The sequence below is a fragment of the Cervus elaphus genome, unplaced genomic scaffold (assembly GCF_910594005.1).
Source record: "Cervus elaphus unplaced genomic scaffold, mCerEla1.1, whole genome shotgun sequence".
Classification (NCBI taxonomy): Eukaryota; Metazoa; Chordata; class Mammalia; order Artiodactyla; family Cervidae; genus Cervus; species Cervus elaphus.
In genome coordinates this window covers 940912-955524 of record NW_025316783.1, presented here as the reverse complement: position 1 = coordinate 955524, position 14613 = coordinate 940912, and positions in this window count along the sequence as shown.

The following is a 14613-nucleotide window of genomic DNA, read 5'->3' as shown; positions in this document are numbered from 1 at the left end:
AAGGATGTCTGAATCCCCTGTGGAGACCACAGAGAATGACCTAGTTCCCCACCTCATCGCGACCGGAGGCCTCACATCCTTTGAAAACTCCAGAGGTACGCGGAGATCAGTGCCTCCAAAGGAGACGATGCCTGACTCCTCGTGAAACTTGATAGGAGTCCCAGGATTCCTGTGGCACGTGGAAAGGGACCCTTGGTCTCCCGCCTCAGCTGGAGAGGCGTCCCAATTGCCCTGCCAAGCCTCGAGGAGAATCCCGAGTTGTCCCTCGCAACTAGGCAGGAGTCCTGACGTCGCTGAACAAACACGTGGGTGTAAGGGCCATCCCCGTCGTAACTCGAGAATATACCCCAGGTTCCCGCCGCAACTCGAGAAAAACCATGAGACTTCCACCTCACCGCGAGATGAGGCCCGATTCCCCTGCACTGCGTGCAGAGCAATTCCGTGTTGCACATCACACATGAAAGGACCCTTGATTTCCTTGATGGCACTCCAGAGAAACCCCAAGAACACTGTTTCAAGGCTAGAGAGATCCTGAGGTCACTGTAGCAACACGAAAGAGCTCCGTGGACCAAAAATGATCTCGAGATGAGAGGTTAGTCCCTGGCTTCGACTCCAGAGGAATACCACCTTACCACAAGCACCTCAAGAGGAGGCTTCTCTCAGCTCTAGGTATGTGAGAGGGACCCTGAGTTTGCGGCCTCAAGTGGAATGGACACCGCGATGCCCTGACGCGAAATAAGGCCGGATATCCCTGCAGTGACTTGAATGCAGGCTCGTCTTGCATCTCCCAAGACGAAAGAATGTCTGAATCCCCTGTGGAGACCTCAGAGAAAGACCTAGTTCCCCACCTCATCGTGACCGGAGGCCTCACATCCTTTGAAAACTCCAGAGGTACGCGGAGATCAGTGCCTCCAAAGGAGAGGATGCCTGACTCCTCGTGAAACTTGATAGGAGTTCCAGGATTCCTGTGCACGTGGAAAGGGACCCTTGGACTCCCGCCTCAGCTGGAGTGGCGTCCCAATTGCCCTGCCAAGCCTCGAGGAGAATCCCGAGTTGTCCGTCGCAACTAGGCAGGAGTCCTGCCGTCGCTGAACAAACACGTGGGTGGAAGGGCCATCCCCGTCGTAACTCGAGAATATACCCCAGGTTCCCGCCGCAACTCGAGAAAAACCATGAGACTTCCCCCTCGCCGCGAGGTGAGGCCCGATTCCCCTGCACTGCGTGCAGAGCAATTCCGTGTTGCACATCACACATGAAAGGACCCTTGATTTCCTTGATGGCACTCCAGAGAAACCTCAAGAACACTGTTTCAAGGTGGAGGGATACTGAGGTCACTGTAGCAACACGTAAGAGCTCCGTGGACCAAAAATCAACTCGAGATGAGAGGTTAGTCCCTGGCTTCGACTCCAGAGGAATACCACCTTACCACAAGCACCTCAAGAGGAGGCTTCTCTCAGCTCTAGGTATGTGAGAGGGACCCTGAGTTTGCGGCCTCAAGTGGAATGGACACCGCGATGCCCTGACTCGAAATAAGGCCGGATATCCCTGCAGTGACTTGAATGCAGGCTCGTCTTGCATCTCCCAAGATGAAAGGATGTCTGAATCCCCTGTGGAGACCACAGAGAAAGACCTAGTTTCCCACCTATTCGCGACCGGAGGCCTCACATCCTTTCAAAACTTCAGAGGTACACGGAGATCAGTGCCTCCAAAGGAGACGATGCCTGACTCCTTGTGAAACTTGATAGGAGTCCCAGGATTCCTGTGGCACGTGGAAAGCGACCCTTGGTCTCCCGCATCAGCTGGAGAGGCGTCCCAATTGCCCTGCCAAGCCTCGAGGAGAATCCCGAGTTGTCCCTCGCAACTAGGCAGGAGTCCTGACGTAGCTGAACAAACACGTGGGTGGAAGGGCCATCCCCGTCGTAACTCGAGAATATACCCCAGGTTCCCGCCGCAACTCGAGAAAAACCATGAGACTTCCCCCTCGCCACAAGATGAGGCCCGATTCCCCTGCACTGCATGCAGAGCAATTCCGTCTTGCACATCACACATGAAAGGAGCCTTGATTTCCTTGATGGCACTCCAGAGAAACCCCAAGAACACTGTTTCAAGGTTGAGGGATCCTGAGGTCACTGTAGCAACACGAAAGAGCTCCGTGGACCAAAAATCAACTCGAGATGAGAGGTTAGTCCCTGGCTTCTACTCCAGGGGAATACCACCTTACCACAAGCACCTCAAGAGGAGGCTTCTCTCAGCTCTAGGTATGTGAGAGGGACCCTGAATTTGCGGCCTCAAGTGGAATGGACACCGCGATGCCCTGACGCAAAATAAGGCCGGATATCCCTGCAGTGACTTGAATGCAGGCTCGTCTTGCATCTCCCAAGACGAAAGGATGTCTGAATCCCCTGTGGAGACCACAGAGAATGACCTAGTTCCCCACCTCATCGCGACCGGAGGCCTCACATCCTTTGAAAACTCCAGAGGTACGCGGAGATCAGTGCCTCCAAAGGAGACGATGCCTGGCTCCTCGTGAAACTTGATAGGAGTCCCAGGATTCCTGTGGCACGTGGAAAGGGACCCTTGGTCTCCCGCCTCAGCTGGAGAGGCGTCCCAATTGCCCTGCCAAGCCTCGAGGAGAATCCCGAGTTGTCCCTCGCAACTAGGCAGGAGTCCTGACGTCGCTGAACAAACACGTGAGTGGAAGGGCCATCCCCGTCGTAACTCGAGAATATACCCCAGGTTCCCGCCGCAACTCGAGAAAAACCATGAGACTTCCACCTCGCCGCGAGATGAGGCCCGATTCCCCTGCACTGCGTGCAGAGCAATTCCGTGTTGCACATCACACATGAAAGGACCCTTGATTTCCTTGATGGCACTCCAGAGAAACCCCAAGAACACTGTTTCAAGGCTAGAGGGATCCTGAGGTCACTGTAGCAACACGAAAGAGCTCCGTGGACCAAAAATGATCTCGAGATGAGAGGTTAGTCCCTGGCTTCGACTCCAGAGGAATACCACCTTACCACAAGCACCTCAAGAGGAGGCTTCTCTCAGCTCTAGGTATGTGAGAGGGACCCTGAGTTTGCGGCCTCAAGTGGAATGGACACCGCGATGCCCTGACGCGAAATAAGGCCGGATATCCCTGCAGTGACTTGAATGCAGGCTCGTCTTGCATCTCCCAAGACGAAAGAATGTCTGAATCCCCTGTGGAGACCTCAGAGAAAGACCTAGTTCCCCACCTCATCGTGACCGGAGGCCTCACATCCTTTGAAAACTCCAGAGGTACGCGGAGATCAGTGCCTCCAAAGGAGAGGATGCCTGACTCCTCGTGAAACTTGATAGGAGTCCCAGGATTCCTGTGCACGTGGAAAGGGACCCTTGGACTCCCGCCTCAGCTGGAGTGGCGTCCCAATTGCCCTGCCAAGCCTCGAGGAGAATCCCGAGTTGTCCGTCGCAACTAGGCAGGAGTCCTGCCGTCGCTGAACAAACACGTGGGTGGAAGGGCCATCCCATTCGTAACGCGAGAATATACCCCAGGTTCCCGCCGCAACTCGAGAAAAACCATGAGACTTCCCCCTCGCCGCGAGGTGAGGCCCGATTCCCCTGCACTATGTGCACAGCAATTCCGAGTTGCACATGACACTTGAAAGGGGCCTTGATTTCCTTGGTGGCACTCCAGAGAAACCCCAAGAACACTGTTTCAAGGCTAGAGGGATCCTGAGGTCACTCTAGCAACATGAAAGAGCTCCGTGGACCACAAATCAATTCGAGATGAGAGGTTAGTCCCTGGCTTCGACTCCATAGGAATACCACCTTACCACAAGCACCTCAAGAGGAGGCTTCTCTCAGCTCTAGCTATGTGCTGAGTTTGCGGCCTCAAGTGGAATGGACACCGCGATGCCCTGACTCGAAATAAGGCCGGATATCCCTGCAGTGACTTGAATGCAGGCTCGTCTTGCATCTCCCAAGACGAAAGGATGTCTGAATCCCCTGTGGAGACCACAGAGAAAGACCTAGTTCCCCACCTCATGGCGATCGGAGGCGTCACATCCTTTGAAAACTCCAGAGGTACGCGGAGATCAGTGCCTCCAAAGGAGACGATGCCTGACTCCTCGTGAAACTTGATAGGAGTCCCAGGATTCCTGTGGCACGTGGAAAGGGACCCTTGGTCTCCCGCCTCAGCTGGAGAGGCGTCCCAATTGCCCTGCCAAGCCTCGAGGAGAATCCCGAGTTGTCCCTCGAAACTAGGGAGGAGTCCTGACGTCGCTGAACAAACACGTGGGTGGAAGGGCCATCCCCATCGTAACTCGAGAATATACCCCAGGTTCCCGCCTCAACTCGAGAAAAACCATGAGACTTCCCCCTCGCCGCGAGATGAGGCCAGATTCCCCTGCACTGCCTGCAGAGCAATTCCGTGTTGCACATCACACATGAAAGGAGCCTTGATTTCCTTGATGGCACTCCAGAGAAACCCCAAGAACACTGTTTCAAGGCTAGAGGGATCCTGAGGTCACTGTAGCAACACGAAAGAGCTCCGTGGACCAAAAATCAACTCGAGATGAGAGGTTAGTCCCTGGCTTCGACTCCAGGGGAATACCACCTTACCACAAGCACCTCAAGAGGAGGCTTCTCTCAGCTCTAGGTATGTGAGAGGGACCCTGAGTTTGCCGCCTCAAGTGGAATGGACACCGCGATGCCCTGACGCGAAATAAGGCCGGATATCCCTGCAGTGACTTGAATGCAGGCTCGTCTTGCATCTCCCAAGACGAAAGGATGTCTGAATCCCCTGTGGAGACCACAGAGAATGACCTAGTTCCCCACCTCATTGCGACCGGAGGCCTCATATCATTTGAAAACTCCAGAGGTACGCGGAGATCAGTGCCTCCAAAGGAGACGATGCCTGACTCCTCGTGAAACTTGATAGGAGTCCCAGGATTCCTGTGGCACGTGGAAAGGGACCCTTGGTCTCCCACCTCAGCTGGAGAGGCGTCCCAATTGCCCTGCCAAGCCTCGAGGAGAATCCCGAGTTGTCCCTCGCAACTAGGCAGGAGTCCTGACGTAGCTGAACAAACACGTGGGTGGAAGGGCCATCCCCGTCGTAACTCGAGAATATACCCCAGGTTCCCGCCGCAACTCGAGAAAAACCATGAGACTTCCCCCTCGCCACAAGATGAGGCCCGATTCCCCTGCACTGCATGCAGAGCAATTCCGTCTTGCACATCACACATGAAAGGAGCCTTGATTTCCTTGATGGCACTCCAGAGAAACCCCAAGAACACTGTTTCAAGGTTGAGGGATCCTGAGGTCACTGTAGCAACACGAAAGAGCTCCGTGGACCAAAAATCAACTCGAGATGAGAGGTTAGTCCCTGGCTTCTACTCCAGGGGAATACCACCTTACCACAAGCACCTCAAGAGGAGGCTTCTCTCAGCTCTAGGTATGTGAGAGGGACCCTGAATTTGCGGCCTCAAGTGGAATGGACACCGCGATGCCCTGACGCAAAATAAGGCCGGATATCCCTGCAGTGACTTGAATGCAGGCTCGTCTTGCATCTCCCAAGACGAAAGGATGTCTGAATCCCCTGTGGAGACCACAGAGAATGACCTAGTTCCCCACCTCATCGCGACCGGAGGCCTCACATCCTTTGAAAACTCCAGAGGTACGCGGAGATCAGTGCCTCCAAAGGAGACGATGCCTGGCTCCTCGTGAAACTTGATAGGAGTCCCAGGATTCCTGTGGCACGTGGAAAGGGACCCTTGGTCTCCCGCCTCAGCTGGAGAGGCGTCCCAATTGCCCTGCCAAGCCTCGAGGAGAATCCCGAGTTGTCCCTCGCAACTAGGCAGGAGTCCTGACGTCGCTGAACAAACACGTGAGTGGAAGGGCCATCCCCGTCGTAACTCGAGAATATACCCCAGGTTCCCGCCGCAACTCGAGAAAAACCATGAGACTTCCACCTCGCCGCGAGATGAGGCCCGATTCCCCTGCACTGCGTGCAGAGCAATTCCGTGTTGCACATCACACATGAAAGGACCCTTGATTTCCTTGATGGCACTCCAGAGAAACCCCAAGAACACTGTTTCAAGGCTAGAGGGATCCTGAGGTCACTGTAGCAACACGAAAGAGCTCCGTGGACCAAAAATGATCTCGAGATGAGAGGTTAGTCCCTGGCTTCGACTCCAGAGGAATACCACCTTACCACAAGCACCTCAAGAGGAGGCTTCTCTCAGCTCTAGGTATGTGAGAGGGACCCTGAGTTTGCGGCCTCAAGTGGAATGGACACCGCGATGCCCTGACGCGAAATAAGGCCGGATATCCCTGCAGTGACTTGAATGCAGGCTCGTCTTGCATCTCCCAAGACGAAAGAATGTCTGAATCCCCTGTGGAGACCTCAGAGAAAGACCTAGTTCCCCACCTCATCGTGACCGGAGGCCTCACATCCTTTGAAAACTCCAGAGGTACGCGGAGATCAGTGCCTCCAAAGGAGAGGATGCCTGACTCCTCGTGAAACTTGATAGGAGTCCCAGGATTCCTGTGCACGTGGAAAGGGACCCTTGGACTCCCGCCTCAGCTGGAGTGGCGTCCCAATTGCCCTGCCAAGCCTCGAGGAGAATCCCGAGTTGTCCGTCGCAACTAGGCAGGAGTCCTGCCGTCGCTGAACAAACACGTGGGTGGAAGGGCCATCCCATTCGTAACGCGAGAATATACCCCAGGTTCCCGCCGCAACTCGAGAAAAACCATGAGACTTCCCCCTCGCCGCGAGGTGAGGCCCGATTCCCCTGCACTATGTGCACAGCAATTCCGAGTTGCACATGACACTTGAAAGGGGCCTTGATTTCCTTGGTGGCACTCCAGAGAAACCCCAAGAACACTGTTTCAAGGCTAGAGGGATCCTGAGGTCACTGTAGCAACACGAAAGAGCTCCGTGGACCACAAATCAACTCGAGATGAGAGGTTAGTCCCTGGCTTCGACTCCAGAGGAATACCACCTTACCACAAGCACCTCAAGAGGAGGCTTCTCTCAGTTCTAGCTATGTGAAAGGGACCCTGAGTTTGTGGCCTCAAGTGGAATGGACACCGGGACGCCCTGACTCGAAATAAGGCCGGATATCCCTGCAGTGACTTGAATGCAGGCTCGTCTTGCATCTCCCAAGACGAAAGGATGTCTGAATCCCCTGTGGAGACCACAGAGAAAAACCTAGTTCCCCACCTCATCGCGCCTGGAGGCCTCACATCCTTTGAAAACTACAGAGGTACGCGAAAGATCAGTGCCTCCAAAGGAGACGATGCCTGACTCCTCGTGAAACTTGATAGGAGTCCCAGGATTCCTGTGGCACGTGGAAAGGGACACTTGGTCTCCCGCCTCAGCTGGAGAGGAGTCCCATTTGCCCTGCCAAGCCTTGAGGAGAATCCCGAGTTGTCCCTGGCAACTAGGCAGGAGTCATGACGTCGCTGAACAAACACGTGGGTGGAAGAGCCATCCCCGTCGTAACTCGAGAATATACACCAGGTTCCCGCTGCAACTCGAGAAAAACCATGAGACTTCCCCTTCACCGCGAGATGAGGCCCGATTCCCCTGCACTGCGTGCAGAGCAATTCCGTTTTGCACATCACACATGAAAGGAGCCTTGATTTCCTTGATGGCACTCCAGAAAAACGCCAAGAACACTGTTTCAAGGCTAGAGGGATCCTGAGGTCACTGTAGCAACACGAAAGAGCTCCGTGGACCAAAAATCAACTCGAGATGAGAGGTTATTCCCTGGCTTCGACACCAGAGGAATACCACCTTACCACAAGCATCTCAAGAGGAGGCTTCTCTCAGCTCTAGGTATGTGAGAGTGACCCAGAGTTTGCAGTCTCAAGTGGAATGGACACCGCGATGCCCTGATTCAAAATAAGGCCGGATATCCCTGCAGTGACTTGAATGCAGGCTCGTCTTGCATCTCCCAAGACGAAAGGATGTCTGAATCCCCTGTGGAGACCACAGAGAAAGACCTAGTTCCCCACCTCATCGCGACCGGAGGCCTCACATCCTTTGAAAACTCCAGAGGGACGCGGAGATCAGTGCCTCCAAAGGAGACGATGCCTGACTCCTCGTGAAACTTGATAGGAGTCCCAGGATTCCTGTGGCACGTGGAAAGGGACCCTTGGTCTCCCGCCTCAGCTGCAGAGGCGTCCCAATTGCCCTGCCAAGCCTCGAGGAGAATCCCGAGTTGTCCCTCGCAACTAGGCAGGAGTCCTGAGGTTACTAAAGAAACACGTGTGTGGAAGGGCCATCCCCGTCTTAACTCGAGAATATACCCCAGGTTCCCATCGCAACTCGAGAAAAACCATGAGACTTCCCCCTCGCCGCGAGATGAGGCCCGATTCCCCTGCACTGCGTGCAGAGCAATTCCGTGTTGCACATCACACATGAAAGGAGCCTTGATTTCCTTGATGGCACTCCATAGAAACCCAAGAACACTGTTTCAAGGCTAGAGGGATCCTGAGGTCACTGTAGCCACATGAAAGAGCTCCGTGGACCAAAAATCAAATAGAGATGAGAGGGTAGTCCCTGGCTTCGACTCCAGAGGAAACCACCTTACCACAAGCACCTCAAGAAGAGGCTTCTCTCAGCTCTAGGTATGTGAGAGGGACCCTGAGATTGCGGCCTCAAGTGGAATGGACACCGTGATGCCGTGACTCGAAATAAGGCCAGATATGCCTGCGGTGACTTGAATGCAGGCTCGTCTTGCATCTCCCAAGACGAAAGGATGTCTGAATCCCCTGTGGAGACCACAGACAAAGACCTAGTTCCCCACCTCATCGTGACCGGAGGCCTCACATCCTTTGAAAACTCCAGAGGGACGCGGAGATCAGTGCCTCCAAAGCAGACGATGCCTGGCTCCTCGTGAAACTTGATAGAAGTCCCAGGATTCCTGTGGCACGTGGAAAGGGACCCTTGGTCTCCCGCCTCAGCTGGAGAGGCGTCCCAATTGCCCTGCCAAGCCTCGAGGAGAATCCCGAGTGGTCCCTCGCAACTAGGCAGGAGTCCTGACGTCGCTGAACAAACAGGTGTGTGGAAGGGCCATCCCCGTCTTAACTCGAGAATATACCCCAGGTTCTCGCCGCAACTCGAGAAAAACCATGAGACTTCCCCCTCGCCGTGAGATGAGGCCCGATTCCCCTGCACTGCGTGCAGAGCAATGCCGTGTTGCACATCACACAGGAAAGGAGCCTTGATTTTCTTGATGGCACTCCAGAGAAACCCCAAGAACACTGTTTCAAGGCTAGAGGGATCCTGAGGTCACTGTAGCAACACGAAAGAGCTCCGTGGACCAAAAATCAACTCGAGATGAGAGGTTGGTGTCTGGCTTCGACTCCAGAGGAATACCACCGTACCAGAAGCACCTCAAGAAGAAGCTTCTCTCAGCTCTAGGTATGTGAGAGTGACCCTGAGTTTGCGGCCTCAAGTGGAATGGACACCGCGATGCCCTGACTCGAAATAAGGCCGGATATGCCTGCAGTGACTTGAATGCAGGCTCGTCTTGCATCTCCCAAGACGAAAGGATGTCTGAATTCCCTGTGGAGACCACAGAGAAAGACCTAGTTCCCCACCTCTTCGGGACCGGAGGCCTCACATCCTTTGAAAACTCCAGAGGGACGCGGAGATCAGTGCCTCCAAAGGAGACGATGCCTGACTCCTCGTGAAACTTGATAGGAGTCACAGGATTCCTGTGGCACGTGTAAAGGGACCCTTGGTTTCCCGCCTCAGCTGGAGAGGCCTCCCAATTGCCCTGCCACGGCTCGAGGAGAATCCCGAGTTGTCCCTCGCAACTAGGCAGGAGTCCTGACGTCGCTGAACAAACACGTGTGTGGAAGGGCCATCCACGTCTTAACTCGAGAATATACCCCAGGTTCCCGCCGCAACTCGAGAAAAACCATGAGACTTCCCCCTCGCCGTGAGATGAGGCCCGATTCCCCTGCATTGCGTGCAGAGCAATGCCGTGTTGCACATCACACAGGAAAGGAGCCTTGATTTCCTTGATGGCACTCCAGAGAAACCCCAAGAACACTGTTTCAAGGCTAGAGGGATCCTGAGTTCACTGTAGCAACACGAAAGAGCTCCGTGGACCAAAAATCAACTTGAGATGAGAGGTTAGTCCCTCTCTTCGACTCCAGAGGAATACCACCTTACTACAAGCACCTCAAGAGGAGGCTTCTCTCAGCTCTAGGTATGTGAGAGGGACCCTGAGTTTGCGGCCTCAAGTGGAATGGACACCGCGATGCCCTGACTCGAAATAAGGCCGGATATGCCTGTGGTGACTTGAATGCAGGCTCGTCTTGCATCTCCCAAAACGAAAGGATGTCTGAATCCCCTGTGGAGACCACAGAGAAAGACCTAGTTCCCCACCTCATCGCGACCGGAGGCCTCACATCCTTTGAAAATTCCAGAGGTATGCGGAGATCAGTGCCTACAAAGTAGACGATGCCTGACTCCTCGTGAAACTTGATAGGAGTTCCAGGATTCCTGTGCACGTGGAAAGGGATACTTGGTCTCCCGCCTCAGCTGGAAAGGCGTCCCAATTGCCCTGCCAAGCCTCGAGGAGAATCCCGAGTTGTCCCTCGCAACTAGGCAGGAGTCCTGACGTCACTGATCAAACACGTGTGTGGAAGGGCCATCCCCGTCGTAACTCGAGAATATACCCCAGGTTCTCGCCGCAACTCGAGAAAAACCATGAGACTTCCCCCTCGCCGCGAGATGAGGCCCGATTCCCCTGCACTGCGTGCAGAGCAATGCCGTGTTGCACATCACACAGGAAAGGAGCCCTGATTTCCTTGATGGCACTCCAGAGAAACCCCAAGAACACTGTTTCAAGGCTAGAGGGATCCTGAGGTCACTGTAGCAACACGAAAGAGCTCCGTGGACCACAAATCAACTCGAGATGAGAGATTAGTCCCTGGCTTCGACTCCAGAGGAATACCACCTTACCACAAGCACCTCAAGAGGAGGCTTCTCTCAGCTCTAGGTATGTGAGAGGGACCCTGAGTTTGCGGCCTCAAGTGGAATGGACACCGCGATGCCCTGACTCGAAATAAGGCCGGATATCCCTGCAGTGACTTGAATGCAGGCTCGTCTTGCATCTCCAAGACGAAAGGATGTCTGAATCCCCTGTGGAGACCACAGAGAAAGACCTAGTTCCCCACCTCATCGCGACCGGAGGCCTCACATCCTTTGAAAACTCCAGAGGGACACGGAGATCAGTGCCTGTAAAGGAGACGATTCTTGACTCCTCGTGAAACTTGATATGAATCCCAGGATTCCTGTGGCACGTGGAAAGGGACCCTTGGTCTCCCGCCTCAGCTGGAGAGGCGTCCCAATTGCCCTGCCAAGCCTCGAGGAGAATCCCGAATTGTCCCTCGCAACTAGGCAGGAGTTCTGACGTCGCTGAACAAACACGTGTGTGGAAGGGCCATCCCCGTCGTAACTCGAGAATCTGCCCCAGGTTCCCGCCGCAACTCGAGAAAAACCATGAGACTTCCCCCTCCCTGCGAGATGAGGCCCGATTCCCCTGCACTGCGTGCAGAGCAATGCCCTGTTGCACATCACACAGGAAAGGAGCCTTGATTTCCTTGATGGCACTCCAGAGAAACCCCAAGAACACTGTTTCAAGGCTAGAGGGATTCTGAGGTCACTGTAGCAACACGAAAGAGTTCCGTGGACCAAAAATCAACTCGAGATGAGAGTTTCTTGCCTGTCTTCGACTCCAGAGGAATACCACCTTACCACAAGCACCTCAAGAGGAGGCTTCTCTCAGCTCTAGGTATGTGAGAGGGACTCAGAGTTTGCGGCCTCAAGTGGAATGGACACCGCGATGCCCTGACTCGAAATATGGCCGGATATGCCTGCGGGGACTTGAATGCAGGCTCGTCTTGCATCTCCCAAGACGAAAGGATGTCTGAATCCCCTGTGGAGACCACAGAGAAAGACCTAGTTCCCCACCTCATCGCGACCGGAAGCCTCACATCCTTTGAAAATTCCAGAGGGACGCGGAGATCAGTGCCTCCATAGGAGACGATGCCTGACTCCTCGTGAAACTTGTTAGGAGTCCCAGGATTCCTGTGGCACGTGGAAAGGGACCCTTGGTCTCCCGCCTCAGCTGGAGAGGCGTCCCAATTGCCCTGCCAAGCCTCGAGGAGAATCCCGAGTTGTCCCTCGCAACTAGGCAGGAGTCCTGACGTCGCTGAACAAACACGTGTGTGGAAGGGCCATCCCCGTCGTAACTCGAGAATTTACCCCAGGTTCCGGCCGCAACTCGAGAAAACCCATGAGACTTCCCCCTCGCCGCGAGATGAGGCCCGATCCCCTGCACTGCGTGCAGAGCAATGCCGTGTTCTACATCACACAGGACGGGAGCCTTGATTTCCTTGATGGCACTCCAGAGAAACCCCAAGAACACTGTTTCAAGGCTAGAGGGATCCTGAGGTCACTGTAGCAACAGGAAAGAGCTCCGTGGACCACAAATCAACTCGAGATGAGAGGTTAGTCCCTGGCTTCGACTCCAGAGGAATACCACCTTACCACAAGCACCTCAAGAGGAGGCTTCTCTCAGCTCTAGGTATGTGAGAGGGACCCTGAGTTTGCGGCCTCAAGTGGAATGGACACCGCGATGCCCTGACTCGAAATAAGGCCGGATATGCCTGCAGTGACTTGAATGCAGACTCGTCTTGCATCTCCCAAGATGAAAGGATGTCTGAATCCCCTGTGGAGACCACAGAGAAAGACCTAGTTCCCTACCTCATCGCGACCGGAGGCCTCACATCCTTTGAAAATTCAAGAGGGACGTGGAGATCAGTGCCTCCAAAGGAGACGATGCCTGACTCCTCGTGAAACTTGATAGGAGTCCAAGAATTCCTGTGGCACGTGGAAAGGGACTCTTGGTCTCCCCCCTCAGCTGGAGAGGCGTCCCAATTGCCCTGCCAAGCCTCGAGGAGAATTCCGAGTTGTCCCTCGCAACTAGGCAGGAGTCCTGACGTCGCTGAACAAACAGGTGTGTGGAAGGGCCTTCCCCGTCGTAACTCGAGAATATACCCCAGGTTTCCTCCGCAACTCGAGAAAAACCATGAGACTTCCCCCTCGCCGCAAGATGATGCCCGAATCCCCAGCACTGCGTGCCAAGCAATGCCGTGTTGCAAATCACACAGGGAATGAGCTTTGGTTTCCTTGATGGCACTCCAGAGAAACCCCAAGAACACTGTTTCAAGGCTAGAGGGATCCTGAGGTCACTGTATCAACACTAAAGAGCTCTGTGGACCAAAAATCAACTCGAGATGAGAGGTTAGTCCCTGGCTTCGACTCCAGAGGAATACCACCTTACCACAAGCACCTCAAGAGGAGGCTTCTCTCAGCTCTAGCTATGTGAGAGGGACCCTGAGTTTGCGGCCTCAAGTGGAATGGACACCGCGATGCCCTGACTCGAAATATGGCCGGATATGCCTGCAGTGACTTCAATGCAGGCTCGTCTTGCATCTCCCAAGACGAAAGGATGTCTGAATTCCCTGTGGAGACCACAGAGAAAGACCTAGTTCCCCACCTCATCGCGACCTGAGGCGTCACATCCTTTGAAAACTCCAGAGGGACGCGGAGATCATTGCCTCCAAAGGAGTCGATGCCTGACTCCTCGTGAAACTTGATAGAAGTCCCAGGATTCCTATGGAACGTGGAAAGGGACCCTTGGTCTCCCGCCTCAGCTGCAGAGGTGTCCCAATTGCCCTGCCAAGCCTCGAGGAGAATCCCGAGTTGTCCCTCGCAACTAGGCAGAAGTCCTGACGTCGCTGTACAAACAGGTGTGTGGAAGGGACATCCCCGTCGTAACTCGAGAATATACCCCAGGTTCCCGCCGCAACTCGAGAAAAACCATGAGACTTCCCCCTCGCCGCGAGATGATGCCCGAATCCCCAGCACTGCGTGCCGAGCAATGCCGTGTTGCAAATCACACAGGAAATGAGCCTTGATTTCCTTGATGGCACTCCAGAGAAACACCAAGAACACTGTTTCAAGGCTAGAGGGATCCTGAGGTCCCTGTAGCAACAAGAAAGAGCTCCATGGACCACAAATCAACTCGAGATGAGAGGTTAGTCCCTTGCTTCGACTCCAGAGGAATACCACCTTACCACAAGCACCTCAAGAGGAGGCTTCTCTCAGCTCTAGCTATGTGAGAGGGAACCTAAGTTTGCGGCCTCAAGTGGAATGGACACCGCGATGCCCTGACGCGAAATAAGGCCGGATATGCCTGCAGTGACTTGAATGCAGGCTCGTCTTGCATCTCCCAAGACGAAAGGATGTCTGAATCCCCTGTGGAGACCACAGAGAAAGACCTAGTTCCCCACCTCATCGCGACTGGAGGCCTCACATCCTTGGAAAACTCCAGAGGGACGCGGATATCAGTGCCTCCAAAGGAGATGATGCCTGACTCCTCGGGAAACTTGATAGGAGTTCCAGGATTCCTGTGGCACGTGGCAAGGGACCCTTGGTCTCCCGCCTCAGCTGGAGAGGCGTCCCAATTGCCCTGCCAAGCCTCGAGGAGAATCCCGAGTTGTCCCTCGCAACTAGGCAGGAGTCCAGACTTCGCTGAACAAACA